We start from the raw sequence: 14,277 nt of genomic DNA, 5'->3' as shown, positions 1-14,277 counted from the left end.
CTGTCCTAATCCCAGAACCTGTCCATGGAAGAGGATTTTGCAGATATCATTAAAATAAGGATCTTTAGATGGGAAGAGTATCCTGGATTATCCAGGTGAACTTGTAATCACAAAGGTTCATAAATAAGAAGGCAGGAGAGGAGAATTAATAGTAGATGTGAAGAAGGAAGCAAAAAATTGCAGTGATTGGAGGAAGGGGCAATGAACAAGGAATGCAGAGAAATTATTCTCCCATCAGAACCTCCAGAAGGAACCAACAGTTTAGCCCAGTGAAACTGATTTCAGACTTCTGAACTCTGGAATTGTGGTGATGTTAGAGCAGCAATGCTAGAAAGTAATTCTAGCATTCTGGTTCTTGGGGACTCGGGGGAATGCTATTTCAGTATTTGTGATTATTTTTATGTTTATAGATGAAAATATATTTATACCTTTTCTTCCTAAAGATGGTAAAAGATGGGAATCTTTAATTTTTAGTGGCTCCACACAGTAATAATAAATTCAGATTAAAGATCTTGACCCACAATTCTATATTGGACAAGAAATCTCATTTGGGTTGCTAATTCACAGCTTGTTCAATTTGTTTAGTCGTTATTTTTGTTTGTGAATGTGTTGGGGTTTTCCCCTGCTTTTAACATAATTTAAAAAATGGTTTCTTAGATTTTAGACTGTAATGAGTTTGAGCAAATTTGGGGGACCTGAAGTTTTAACAGGCATGTAGAGTTTATATTTTTTTCATGAGACAATTAGAAAGCTGAAACTTTAGGTCTCAGTGTTGAAAGTTGAAATGGGTATGGTTTCTAATGAAATGTACTTCATTTTAGTTGTGGGATAGGTTTATGCAAGATCTTAGAAATGACTTTGTACCTATTATGCTTAAATATCATAACACAATGATAATCTGTTGCAACCTTAATCTAATGTAAACTTGGGAAAGTATTTCACAATGCCATGCTCTAAACATCTGTAATATGTCTGGCATGACCTCGGCTTTATATATGAGTTTTTTTGTCTAGTTACTTTCCTTTTATTTTTAAAAAGATTTTTATTATGAAATGCTTCAAAATATGATTTACAAAAATAGAACAGTATAATGAATTCTCAAAAGTCATCAACTTGTAGCCAGTCTTGTTTCATTTATAAGTCTTTTACCCCAGCCCCAATAGGATTATTTTACACCCAATCACAGATGTAATATAATTTCATTTGCTAATATTTCAATATGTATCTCTAAAAATAATTTAAGTAGAAGCAATCACAATTTCAATAGTGTATCTAAAAGTTGAACTCTTATTCCTTAAAATCATAAAATATTCAGTAGTATTTAAATTTCCTTGATTGTTCATAGTTTTTTTTATAATTTATTCAATTCATGATTCAAATAAAGTTTACATTGGTTGATATTTATCTTAAGACCTCCGTAATCTAAGATTTCTTTTACTTTTTTTCACTCTGAATCTTATTTGTTGAAAACTTGGGGTGTTTATACTCTTGACTTGTTCATAATCTGCATTTTTGACTGCTTACTTAATGATGCTAACATGTTCCTTTGTCTCCTGTATTTTCTGTGAACTGCAGTATATTTAGAGATTTGATCTGATTCAAGTTTTAATGTTTGTCAAAAGTACATTATAGGTGGTCGTATATGTTTCCTTCAGGAGGCACACAATGTCTATTTATCTTTCTCTTTGTAGTTTCGTGGTCATTGGTGACCTGATAGAATTTTGAAATTTCAAGCCAGTCTTGACTATACATGAATTCTATTAATTAATAGCTTCTAATTGGGATACTAATGATCAGGCCAAAAAATGGAAATTGAGCCAGGTTTGTTGGTACAAGTCTATAATCCCAGGCACTCAGGAGGTAGAGGTAGGAGGCTACAGACAGGGTTTGAGGCCAGCCATGGCAATATTGATATCCTATTTCATTAAAGAAAAAAAAAAAAAAGACTGGGGCATGGCTCAAGTGGTAGAGTGCTTGTCTAGACAGCAGGAGGCCCTGGGTTCAATACCTAGTACTGCAAAAAAAAAAAAAAATTGTACAAATTGTGAATAAAATGGTTAACGTAGGTGTAGTATATTGACTGTTGCTAAGCTTGATATTATGGCAAGCATATAGATTAGTACCCTTAGTAAATGAATATTTGTAAGTATTTGTCAATGATGATAGCCATGGAGCAAACATCTGCCATCTTTTCATATCTGTTCCATTCATTTTTTTGGGGGGTGGGGTGGAGTTTGCACTGGGGATGAAATCGGGGCCTTGGGCATGCTAGGCAAGCATTCTACCATTAAACTATATCTCAGTCTGTTCCATTCACTCTTAACTGAAGTTTCTCTTATTTTGAAGTTTTAAGAAATTCCAGTTCAGTAATATGGTTTCTTGCATCCCAAGACAACCACCAGCCCTTGAGCTCCATTATGAAAGAAAAGTTCAAAGGAAAGTCTCCAAAGAAAGCAAAGAGGCAGGGTAATTTGGCTGTAAAAGAAGAGACTTTCTTTACAGGCCCCTGCCTTGTAAGGAAGAAAGAATATAAAAAGAGAAGAGTGTCCATTCTAAGTTTATCAGTTTTAGGCAGTCAACTGTGGGTCAATGATGGGCTTGTCTTAGAAAATAGAAGTGGTATTTGGAGCATTCATATGGAGATTGGATTGGGTGGCTTTGTGTTGTGCTATTTGAGGCTGAGCAAAAATCTTCTCTTTTAATTGAATATGAATTTCATAGTAGGATGTATAATTTTATGAACTGTGTTTTATTCATATGCAGGCATTTCACAGGAGGCAGGTTTACTTTAAAAAAAGTGATAGTAAAGTTTATTAGGGAAGGAGTGCACTTTCAACAGACTGAAAATAACTGCAGGTTTACTTTTTTCAGTTTCTTGGCAACATTTTTTTGGTCATACTTTCTTCTTCTTTTTTTAAGTTGGTGGTGTAGCTATAAGATGTGACTTTAAAGTACCCAGACAGATTATGTTTTTTAAGCATGTCTTTTGTATTGATTTTCCTCCCTGTGTTTATATTGTTCCCCCTTGACAGTAAATAGCATGGAAAATGAGGTCAAAGGGGTGAGTCATCTCATTATAAATCCCTAGGGATAAAGGAAAGTGATTTTGAAGGGTGACCAAGCTGCATTCCATCTGTTGAAAATCACTTCACCTGTTGGAGAGTTCCTGCAGCACTGGGACCCACTACCTTCATGCCTCATCAACTGCAATATTACGCAGGTATTAAGGGGAATTTTACTGCTAGTACTCTAAGTGCTTAATAGATATTAAAACAGGCAATAAACGTATGAGTTTTCAGGTAAGAGTGGAGACTTTCTGTCTTCAGCTCTGTGCTATAGCCAGTCCATGACAGGATCACCAAGGCTCCAAGAGTTTTGTTTTTGAGACAGGGTCTCCCTACATTGCCTAGGCTGGTCTCTAACTCCTGGACTCAAACAGTCCTCTCACCTTACCCTCCACTATAGATTCCCATCACTGTGTGTGCTGAAGAAGTTTTTAAAATGGGAAAATAACTTTGAAATACAATAAAATTTATCTTTCTGTTTATTATGTAAATTATTGTAAGAAGGTTAGTATCCTTTTTTTGTGTGTGTGGTGTAATTGGAGTGTATTAAAAGTTAAGGAAGGGAAATACAAAAGGGAGCATGGTCGGCCCAGGCAGAATCTTGGTGCAGAGTGAGCATGCTTTTCTTCTCCAGGTGCCTTTAAAACTTAGGCTGACCTGTGGGAATTCTGTTCTGTCCTATAATGTACTTCAGTGGTTTAAATCTTTATTTATATGAATGCATGGAAATGTCATAATGAAACCTCTTACTTTGTATATAATATTCATTAATAAAAATAAAATAAAACTAACAAGTACAATTTTTGGATGAAGTTTTATTAATTTTTTTCCACATATTTATTAAGTACTTCATAGATGCCAGATCCTGTAGTAGATGCTGGGATGCAAAGAAGACATAGTTCCCGCCCTTAGGAATCCCACAGTTATTGAGAAACTCATAGTTTTAGGAGTTATATTATATCTGGTCTGTATTCCTCCTGTTTAGTGTTGGCTCAATTTTCTGTTATTAATCTGTTCATAGTAAAAGTGAAGAAAGGGTATTGGTTATTTATACATTTGGCTTTGTATATTTTAAGATAATCAAGTCCTTGTTCTTAGTCTTCTCTAAGGATAAATATGCTTTTTCTTTAATTTAAGATCAATTTTCAAACAATTATTTTGTTTTTCTCCTGTGGGTTTCTAAGCTCATTGAGAGGAGACAATAATGTCTTCAGCTCTAGGAACCATCACCAGGGTGAAAGACTTATAGGACCACTTGAAAGTATACATAGAGTTGCAGGGGTATCCTGCAAGAGTATTTCTGCTTGATGTTCCTCTTACTGGGGATTGAACCCAGGGCTTCAGTCAAGTGCTGTACCACTTGAGTCAGACTCCAGCCTGGTATTCTTTTCTGTCTTTGAAAATGTAGTTATTTGCAAATCACTTGCAGAAAACGTAAAATGTTTTCTAAATGTTTTTGAAGAACTTTTGAAAAAGGATGATACCTTTCAGTCAACATAATAGAAATATCAAGGGATAATTATTCACATTCCAAGAGAATTAATTAATCTAATGGTTCTTTTAAGAATTGGTTTCACATTTGATTTATTTCATCTATCTATAGCTAAGCAACAGGATAACATTCAACCAAAATTATTTAAAAGAAAATATAACTAGTACAAATACCACCATAGCATCAATTTAATTTTTCTCTGTTCTTTTCCAGCCATCTTAGTTTTTACAAATATTTTAACATAATTGAACTTATGGTGCGTGATAATAAATACTGTTCACTGAGTGCTGTTGTGTACTGAGGGTTGCATTGTGCATTTTGCTCTTTTGAAATTATCTTTATGTCAACATCTCTACCAGATAGATAGCATAATTCCACCTAATAATGAGGAAGAAGAGTCAGAGAGCGTAATGTGCACTAACCTAGGATTCACGGGTCATGCTGATATTTGAACTCAGAAGTTTTAGCTGAGTTATACTAATTTTCTGAAATCCTGGCTTACCTCTCCATTTAGACCTTCTGTCTGTTTTTAAAAGGCCCTTTAGATACATGGCTTTGAAGAGGTAGGTTTCTCTTAGCATTTTATATTGCTCTTGCAATTTTTACATTATTAGAATTCTGTACTTAGTGTGAGATAATGGCTAAAGCACTGCTTCCCTACCTTTATGTTGTAGTATACACAGAAAATGACATTTGCATAGCACCCTCAGTAAACTGGAGGAGATTTGGAAGTTTGGTATAAAAATTTATTATGTTTTTTTCATGCAATCATAAAATCTATTAAAAATAGAGCCAGTCTTGATGAGACCTGAAATTTATTGGTTAGTTAATACTTCTAATTATTAGATCTCCTTGTGTTGGGTTTCTAATTGGAATACCAATGATCAAATCAAAAAAGTGTAAATTGGGCTGGCCTTGATGATTCATGCCTATAATCCCAGCTACTTGGGAGGCAGTCAGGAGGATCAAGTTCTGAAGTTGGATGGGTGAAAGTTAACCAGACTCTATCTGAAAAACAAAAGAAAAAGAGCTGGGGGTGTGGCTGAAGTGGTAAAAGTGCTTGTTAGGCAAGCACTCAGTACTGTCAGAATTGGTTTTTAAAAAATTAGACATTGAACAATAAAATCAAAATCCATGAGTAATAAGTAATTAGGCCAAGATTTAACAATCAAGAGCTACAAAATCAATTATACTTTATTTATGAACAGTTTCTAATACCAACCATGTCAATAATGATTACAGTGATATTCATGACAAACATAAATACCTTCTACTTAGAAAAATTTAAGTAAATTAAATAGAAAAATAGTGTATTTTATACATGTCTGTACCAAACATAGGACTTCACTGATATTAAACAAAGTAGAGTGAAATAAAAATATAGATTAAAAGGATTCAGCAAGCTCAAGAGAAGGGTTTATGTTGTGAAGTCACTATAGTATGCTCTCTGGCAATGAAGCCATGAATAGTTTCATGTACCAAAATTGTAATAAGTTTATAAAAGTAACCATGCAAATTTAACTTTACCCATCTTCAATTTTTATTTGGTAGCAATAGAAAATTTCGTTCCAGGGATCTTTACATCAGATTTATAACTCATTTGTAGAAAAATACATGATTGGGATGATCTGATGTAAAGCCTCTTAAGGCAAACATATTAATAATAAGCACCCAGGAAATATGACTGTTACTATATTGAGTTAGTAAAGCCAGGTATAGAGATGACTAGCTTTGGAATTAAACACACCTGGGTTCTAATCCTGCCTTTGCTGCTTACTAAGTTTTATGTATGTTGTCTGAGCATAGTGCCTGATTATTAGTAGGCACTTGGGTGATTTTCCATTAGCCCCGAGATAAGACAAAAATTCTTAATGAGGCTCACTGTGACCCACCAGGCACTCCACGATCTGATGCCCTTGTTACCTCTTAGAATTTGTCTTTCCCTTCTTCTGTTCCTCCCAGCCACATTAACTCCCTCCCTGTTTCTCAAAAATTCCAGTTGGTATTCCTGCTGAAGGGCCTTGCATCTGTTGCTCCTTCCACCTGGAGTTCTCCCATGAAACACCCTCATGGCTTGCTTTTTCACTTTCTGGAGGTTTTTTTTTTTTCTTACCTAAATCTCACCTTTTGAAGCACCTTCTAGCCATCCTGTCGAAAAATTTTTAATTAACTTTTCCTACCTTCTCATTTTTAAAAGTCGAGGTATATTTTACATGTAGCAAAATGCAAAATCTATAGTTTGCTAGGTAGTGACAGTTCATGGTGCCATATAATCATCACCCAAATAAAGAAATAGGACATTTTTGTCACCCTTGAGAGTGCTGTCCATACCGCCGCTCTCAGGGGCAACCATTATTTTGATTTTTATCATTCTAACATGGTTTTTTTTTTTTTTTATTCATATGTGCATACAAGGCTTAGTTCATTTCTCCCCCCTGCCCCCACCCCCTCCCTTACCACCCACTCCGTCCCCTCCCTCCCCCCCACCCCCTCAATACCCAGCAGAAACTATTTTGCCCTTATTTCTAATTTTGTTGTAGAGAGAGTATAAGCAATAATAGGAAGGAACAAGAGTTTTTGCTGGTTGAGATAAGGATAGCTATACAGGGCATTGACTCACATTGATTTCCTGTGTGTGAGTTTTACCTTCTAGGTTAATTCTTTTTGATCTCACCTTTTCTCTAGTTCCTGGTCCCCTTTTCCTATTGGCCTCAGTTGCTTTTAAGGTATCTACTTTAGTTTCTCTGCGTTAAGGGCAACAAATGCTAGCTAATTTTTTAGGTGTCTTACCTATCCTCACCCCTTCCTTGTGTGCTCTCGCTTTTACATGTGCTCATAGTCCAATCCCCTTGTTGTGTTTGCCCTTGATCTAATGTCCACATATGGGGGAGAACATACGATTTTTGGTCTTTTGGGCCAGGCTAACCTCACTCAGAATGATGTTCTCCAATTCCATCCATTTACCAGCGAATGATAACATTTTGTTCTTCTTCATGGCTGCATAAAATTCCATTGTGTGTAGATAGCACATTTTCTTAATCCTTTCGTCAGTGGTGGGGCATCTTGGCTGTTTCCATAACTTGGCTATTGTGAATAGTGCCGCAATAAACATGGGTGTGCAGGTGCCTCTGGAGTCACCTGTGTCACAGTCTTTTGGGTATATCCCCAAGAGTGGTATTGCTGGATCAAATGGTAGATCAATGTCTAGCTTTTTAAGTAGCCTCCAAATTTTTTTCCAGAGTGGTTGTACTAGTCTACATTCCCACCACCAGTGTAAGAGGGTTCCTTTTTCCCTGCATCCTCGCCAACACCTGTTGTTGGTGGTGTTGCTGATGATGGCTATTCTAACAGGGGTGAGGTGGAATCTTAGTGTGGTTTTAATTTGCATTTCCTTTATTGCTAGAGATGGTGAGCATTTTTTCATGTGTTTTTTGGCCATTTGAATTTCTTCTTTTGAGAAAGTTCTGTTTAGTTCACTTGCCCATTTCTTTATTGGTTCATTAGTTTTGGGAGAATTTAGTTTTTTAAGTTCCCTATATATTCTGGTTATCAGTCCTTTGTCTGATGTATAGTTGGCAAATGTTTTCTCCCACTCTGTGGGTGTTCTCTTCAGTTTAGAGACCATTTCTTTTGATGAACAGAAGCTTTTTAGCTTTATGAGGTCCCATTTATCTATGCTATCTCTTAGTTGCTGTGCTGCTGGGGTTTCGTTGAGAAAGTTCTTACCTATACCTACTAACTCCAGAGTATTTCCTACTCTTTTAACATGGTTCTTTTTATATGTGTATAATTGAGGACCAGTTTCATTCTTTTGCATGGGAATATCCATTTGGTCAAATTTGGAACAAATTCAACACCATTTGTTGAAATGATCCTTTTTCTTTTCTGGTCTTTGTTTTTATCCATAACTTTCAGAACAGTGTCAAATGATATAGTGATGTAGAGCATCTTTATTTGTTTGTTTTTCCCTGAAATATGATGGTTAGTTTATGATAGCTTTTTGTTTCAGTGCTAGGATTTGAACTCAGGGTCTGGTGCTTGCTAGGTGCACTGTATCTCTGAGCTACATCCCCAGCCCAGTAAACCCAGTAAGTAATTCTTGTTTTAAAATTATTTATTACTTAAACTTTTGTTGGTTAGGGCATGCAAGGAATTAGGAATCTGATAGCATGTTCTTACTTTTTTTTGTTTTTAAAGATCAAGAGAACTAGAAGTAGAGTATTAGGATTGTGGATGCTAAAAATATTGCAGAATTGAGATCCTTGACCTTCAGGGAATGTATTAACATGAGGAGTGTGACTGTTAGGAATTAGTGCCTCCGATATTATAAGCTTTTGCAGAGTTCATGTTGCTGTGTGTCATTGGTATTACAGCTTTTGGAGTCAGCTGGAGAAACTGGATTGGTGGTGGGGGCTATCTGATTTGAATTCTGATTCTGTCAACTATCTTGAGCAGATCACTTAATTTCTTTATGTTTTAGTGGTATTATAGGTAAAATAGGATAATAACAATTTCAAACTCATAGAATTGTTATGAGAAATAATTGAGTTAATGTTTATAAAATGTTCAGAACACTGGCACAAAATAGTGCCTATATGTGTTTTTGTTTAAATGAAATGAAATACCCTCATCTGGGTCTTCATTATAACTCACCAACGTTTTAATCATCCCTACTGGCTATTCATTTTTATGCTTCCAAGTACATTTTTAATTTCTCTTCTAATAGCTGACTTTATCAGCTACTTCTCCACCTCCCCCCAAAAAAGACACTCAGTATTCTATCCACCTCCAAGAATCTGTTATCATTCCTCCTTTCTTTCTTCTTCTGTAGGCTGATATCCTTCCTTGCCTCTTTCAGGATGATACTAACTCAATTATCCATTCATCTGTGTCTTCATTCTCTTCTTCCCTGCTTTCTCCTATTCTTTAACATACCAAGTTGTCTGCCTTCTTAAAAATCAAAATGGCTGCCAAAGGAACCTTCTTTCAGTTTTACCTCTCCTTGAAACTACTGATTTAGCTGTTTCTTTCCTTTCTCCTCAAATTTTCTTTAAGGAGTAGTATATACCCACTATTCTGCTTTGCTGCTGTTTTACACAAACTACTTTCTTAAAGGCTACCACGGACTTCTAAAATGTGACACCTTATCATCCCTCTTTTTCCTCATCCTTTTGGACCATTTTATAATACTTTGTCTACTTTTGTGTCTAACCCCCCCTTTTTTTGGGTGGGACTGGGGTTTGAACTTAGCTTCGAGCTTACAAAGCAGGTGCTCGAGCCACACTTCCAATCCCTTTGCTCTGGTTATTTTGGAGATGGTGGTCTTGAAACTATTTGCCTGACTGGCCTTTTCACTGAACTACTCTCAATCTCAGTTTCCCAGGTAGCTAGGATTACAAGCATGAGCCACCAATGCCTGGCTACTGTTGTCCCTTATTAATTGAAACTTACCCTTTGGTTTCCAAAACAGAGCTTTCTTTCCCAGATCGTCTTCTTAACTTCTGAATCACTGTTCTGTACTTGCTTCCCTATTCCTCTTCTACTGCCCATTTTCCCCCAGAAGTCCATCCTCAATTTCACTTTTTCTTCATCCTTTCTTGTTTTGCAAACTTTCCCACTTCCTGGCCTCATCTATTTCTTGTGTACTAATGATATCCAGATTTTTCCAGTTCTGACCTTTCCACATTTGACCTTTTTCCTGGACTCTAGATCTATTAGACATCCTGATGTAGATGTCCTTCGGGTTTATCTCAATCTGTACTTCTAGAACAAAACCATTCTCACCTGTCACAATCCAATTGTTCTTTCTCCTGAGTTCTCTTCTTGGAAAAGCCATTTGATCATCTGAGCCATTGATCCCCAATTGATAATCCCATAATTGATTCCTGGCTGACTCGTGGAAATCATGATGGGGATGGGGGTGGGGGTGGGGAGCATATGTTAAACTCCTGAGCCCTATCCTCCGTAGAGCCTGATTCAGAAGGTCTGGGGTAGGACCCAGAAATATTGTATTCTAATGCTCTTCCAAGTTTGGGAACTGCTGATGAAAACTGGGATTTGAACTCTGTCATGATTTAGATCTGAAATGCCCCCCAAAGGCTCATGTGTAAAGGCTTGGTCCCCAATGCAACAGTGTTCAGAGGTAGAGCTTTTGGAAAGTGATTGGATTATGAGGGCTCTGAAGTCATCATTGAGTTCATAATTTGATGAGCTTTTGGGAGGTGGTAGAAACTTGGGACCTTGTTGAAAGGACTGGGTCCTTGGGGGTATACCCTTGGATGTTCTTTGGGGTATGCCCTTGGAAGTTCTATCTCATCTCCGGCTGCTTCCCCTCTCTTTCTCTCTGCCTTCCGTTTGCCATGAGGGGAGTTGCTTTACCAGTTGCTTTGCCTGGTGCTTCCCATCAGGATGTTCTGCCTTAACACAGGTCAGGAGCAATGGCAATGATGGCATTACCAACAGTCATGGAGTGAGACCTCTGAACCATGAACCAAAGTCAACATTTCTTCCTTTAAATTATTTTTCTCATGTATTTTTATCACAGCCACTAAAAGCTGAGCAACACACTCCCTCTTCCTCCTCCATGGTTCAATGAATCATCAAAATTTGTCATTCTACCTGTCGGGTACTGTGGCTCATGCCTGTAATTCCAGCTACTTGGGATGTAGGCTCTCATGCCCAAATGTGAACCGATAGACACTTGTAGGTGTTTTTAAAATTGTGTTGAATAAATGAATGTATCATTGCTGAAGTCTGCTGTAAGTATCCTTTTTTTCCCCCAATTTCTCACCTTTGTAGTCCATTTTAATTGTAACTTCTGAGTTTTCACACTGCCCACTTAGCAATACAACTTTTCCATAAAAAGCAATCTATCAATGGTTGCTAAGCCTGATAATATATTAGAGTTCTCATTGAAGTACAGCTGCCTGTGCCCTAGTTATGGAAATTATCATTTAGTAGATCCAGAGTAGAGTTTAGGAATCTGTGTTTTTGCCAAGCCTCCCTGGTTATTTTGATGCAGTTTTGCATTTTGAAATCATTGACCTGCAGTCAAAAGGCTAACTTCTTTCATGGCATCGAAACTGTTTTCAACTGGTCTTCCCAGTCTTTTTCCTTTCCACTCGTCACCTGTGTTCACTCACCTGCATGTTTGTTACTTGTCTTTTCCTCAGCATTCCTCCTGAACTTGTGCTCATGTTGTTCTCTTTGCCTGGACTGCCCCTCTGCCCTTGTACTTGGTAAACCCTCCTAATCCTACAAGGCTAGGCTCAGGTGTCTCTTCCTCTGAAGCCTGCCAGAATTTACTCATCTCTCCTTTTTGTTCTCATAACGCATTAGTCTTGCTGCTAATATAGCAACTATGTGTGATACTGTCTTACACAACTTCATGTTTGACTTTGCACATGCTAGTCTAGGAGTCTTTAATGGCAGGAAGCGCTGCTTGAATTCATAAATTAGCTCTGTAAATTCTGGAAGATAGGCTCTTTCAGCATTGAGAAGAGCAGACGACTGAGATCTGGCCCTTGAGAATTTACCTACCTGGAATAGGAATCGGAACTAAGGAGCAGTAAGAGAGAAAAAAAAAACAAAAAACAAAAATCAAAAAACTGAGGAGTGAGCCATCGGCACCCAGCAGCTTTATTGTTTTTCATCATTCCCTAAGGATGCAAAATCTATTTAGCTATCGGTTAGATAAAGTTAGACTCCAGTTTTCTTTTTTCTATTCCTTTTCTTCTCTTCTCTTCCCTTTCCCCTTTTCCCCCTACACTCCCCCTCTCTCTTTTTCTCTTTTTTTAAAAAATTCTTTTCATACAATGATCTTTCTATGTAACTTAGACTGCCCTCAAACTCCAGTGCTAGAATTACAGATGTACACCACCACGCCTTAGACTCCATTTTCCCAAACTGATTTTTCTAAAAGATGTTGCAGTTAATGTGGAGTTGGATTGGGACCTTTTTGACTATGAGGAAGAGATTGTTCAGATTACATGGAGGCAGAGGGTTACAGTCTTCCTTCATTTGAGAAATCATCATCTTTGATGGGATACTTGGGAAAGCAATGAATTCATTTGAGAAGTTAATCTGAGAAGAACACCTCTTCTAGTTTACCTGAATACAGGTGACAGAAGGAATCATCCATTGCCTTCCGACAGGGTCTAAAAATCATAAGAACAAGTTGAAGAAATACCTTCTGCCCTCCCTGAGCCAGTCGTCATGTGACTACACTTTGGAAATCTTGGTTGGCTGTTACATTTTCATGAGACTTGTTGGACAAGGGTGAGAAATCCCATATTTCCCTTATTACTTCCGGCTTAATGAGTTTCTGGTAATGCTGCAGAAAATTCTACTTTTGTATCTGTTCAGTCCTGTCTTTTTTTGAGATAAGATCTTGCTATGTAGCCCAGGCTGGCCTGGAACTCATGATCCTCCTGCCTAAACCCCTGAATGCTGGGATTGCAGGTGTGCACCATCACACACCGCATTCAGTCCCATCTTAAGGCAGCTTTAGTAGGTTTCATTTGACCCCTGGCTGCCAGCTATAATTTATTGCCTGATGTGCTTCTTCATATTTTAGATGTTGCCATCAAAATAAAAGATGTTACGTTTTGAATATTGGGAAAAATTTAGACTGGGATTCCAAATTATCATCTAAATATATGAGTTTACTTCTTAAAAATTCTCTCCAACTTACCAATGATATTTGGAGACTCAGACCTTTTGAACTTCATAGACTATTTGTTAAGTCTTTTTCAGCAAGTCACACAGTGTGACAGGCAGAAGACTCAGAAAGTGAGAATTTCATTATTTATCTGGTATTTCTAGCCCAGGGCTGCTATTGCCGTAGTGGAAAGATTTATCCAGTGGGTTTAATCTGACTAGTAAATTAAGAAGAAAATGTTTCTAACAATTTCTGTGAACACAAATCAAACTTTGGATTCTTGTACTTGTTCCTTATCCACTTCAGAGTAAATGTTCAAGCCCTACATCCACCTCCTCCCCTGGAGCAGAAGCTTTCAACTCTCTTTATCCCTTGGTCTGTCTTCTCAGCATCAGTAGATGCCTTCTTTGTTCTTTACTGTTGCCTGCTATGGCTACTGATTTGTTCCAAGACTTTCCTGTCTGTTCTGGTAGTTTACTTCTCTGAATTCGAGTGCATTCTTTTGAAGACCTCTTAACTTCATCAAAGAAATGATTGGGCATATTCCTTTTGAATTCTTCATATTTGAATCATATTCTGTTACAACACTTAGAAGGACTAAGATCTCACGTACCTGTAGTAAATTCTTTGAAAGTCACTGTTTTTTGGCTGGGACTGATGGTACATGCCTATTATCCCAGCCACTCCAGAGGAGGAGATCAGGAGGATTACAGTTTGAGCCTAGTCCCATCTCAACTAATAAACCAGGTACGGTGGCATGCTTCTGTAATCCCGGCCATTTGGTAGGCTTAGGTACAAGGATCGTGGTCTGAGGCTGGCTCTGGGCAAAAGTGCAAGACCCCTATTTAAAAAATAACTAAAGCGAAAAGGCTGGGGTCATGGCTCAAGTGGCAGAGTGTCTGCCTAGCAAGCATTAGGCCCTGAATTCAACCCCCAGTACTGCAAAAAAAGAAAAAAAAGTCACAGTCTTTTATCAAGGCTTCATGTGGTTCTTGGGGTAATTGCATTGTACTAATAGCACTAGAATTCACACGCTGTGTTCTCTTTCTTATTCACAGTGT

General features: G+C 37.4%; 1 protein-coding gene across 8 annotated transcripts in view; it reads left to right on the top strand.

Annotated features, from left to right (window-relative positions):
* The window catches only part of Ppp1r12b (protein phosphatase 1 regulatory subunit 12B), a 216,694-nt gene that overhangs the window by 7,797 nt on the left and 194,620 nt on the right, over positions 1–14,277 (top strand). The window lies entirely within an intron of this gene.

This window comes from Castor canadensis, chromosome 11 (assembly GCF_047511655.1).
Source record: "Castor canadensis chromosome 11, mCasCan1.hap1v2, whole genome shotgun sequence".
NCBI classification, from domain to species: Eukaryota; Metazoa; Chordata; class Mammalia; order Rodentia; family Castoridae; genus Castor; species Castor canadensis.
This window is presented reverse-complemented; position numbering and strand designations above follow the sequence as displayed.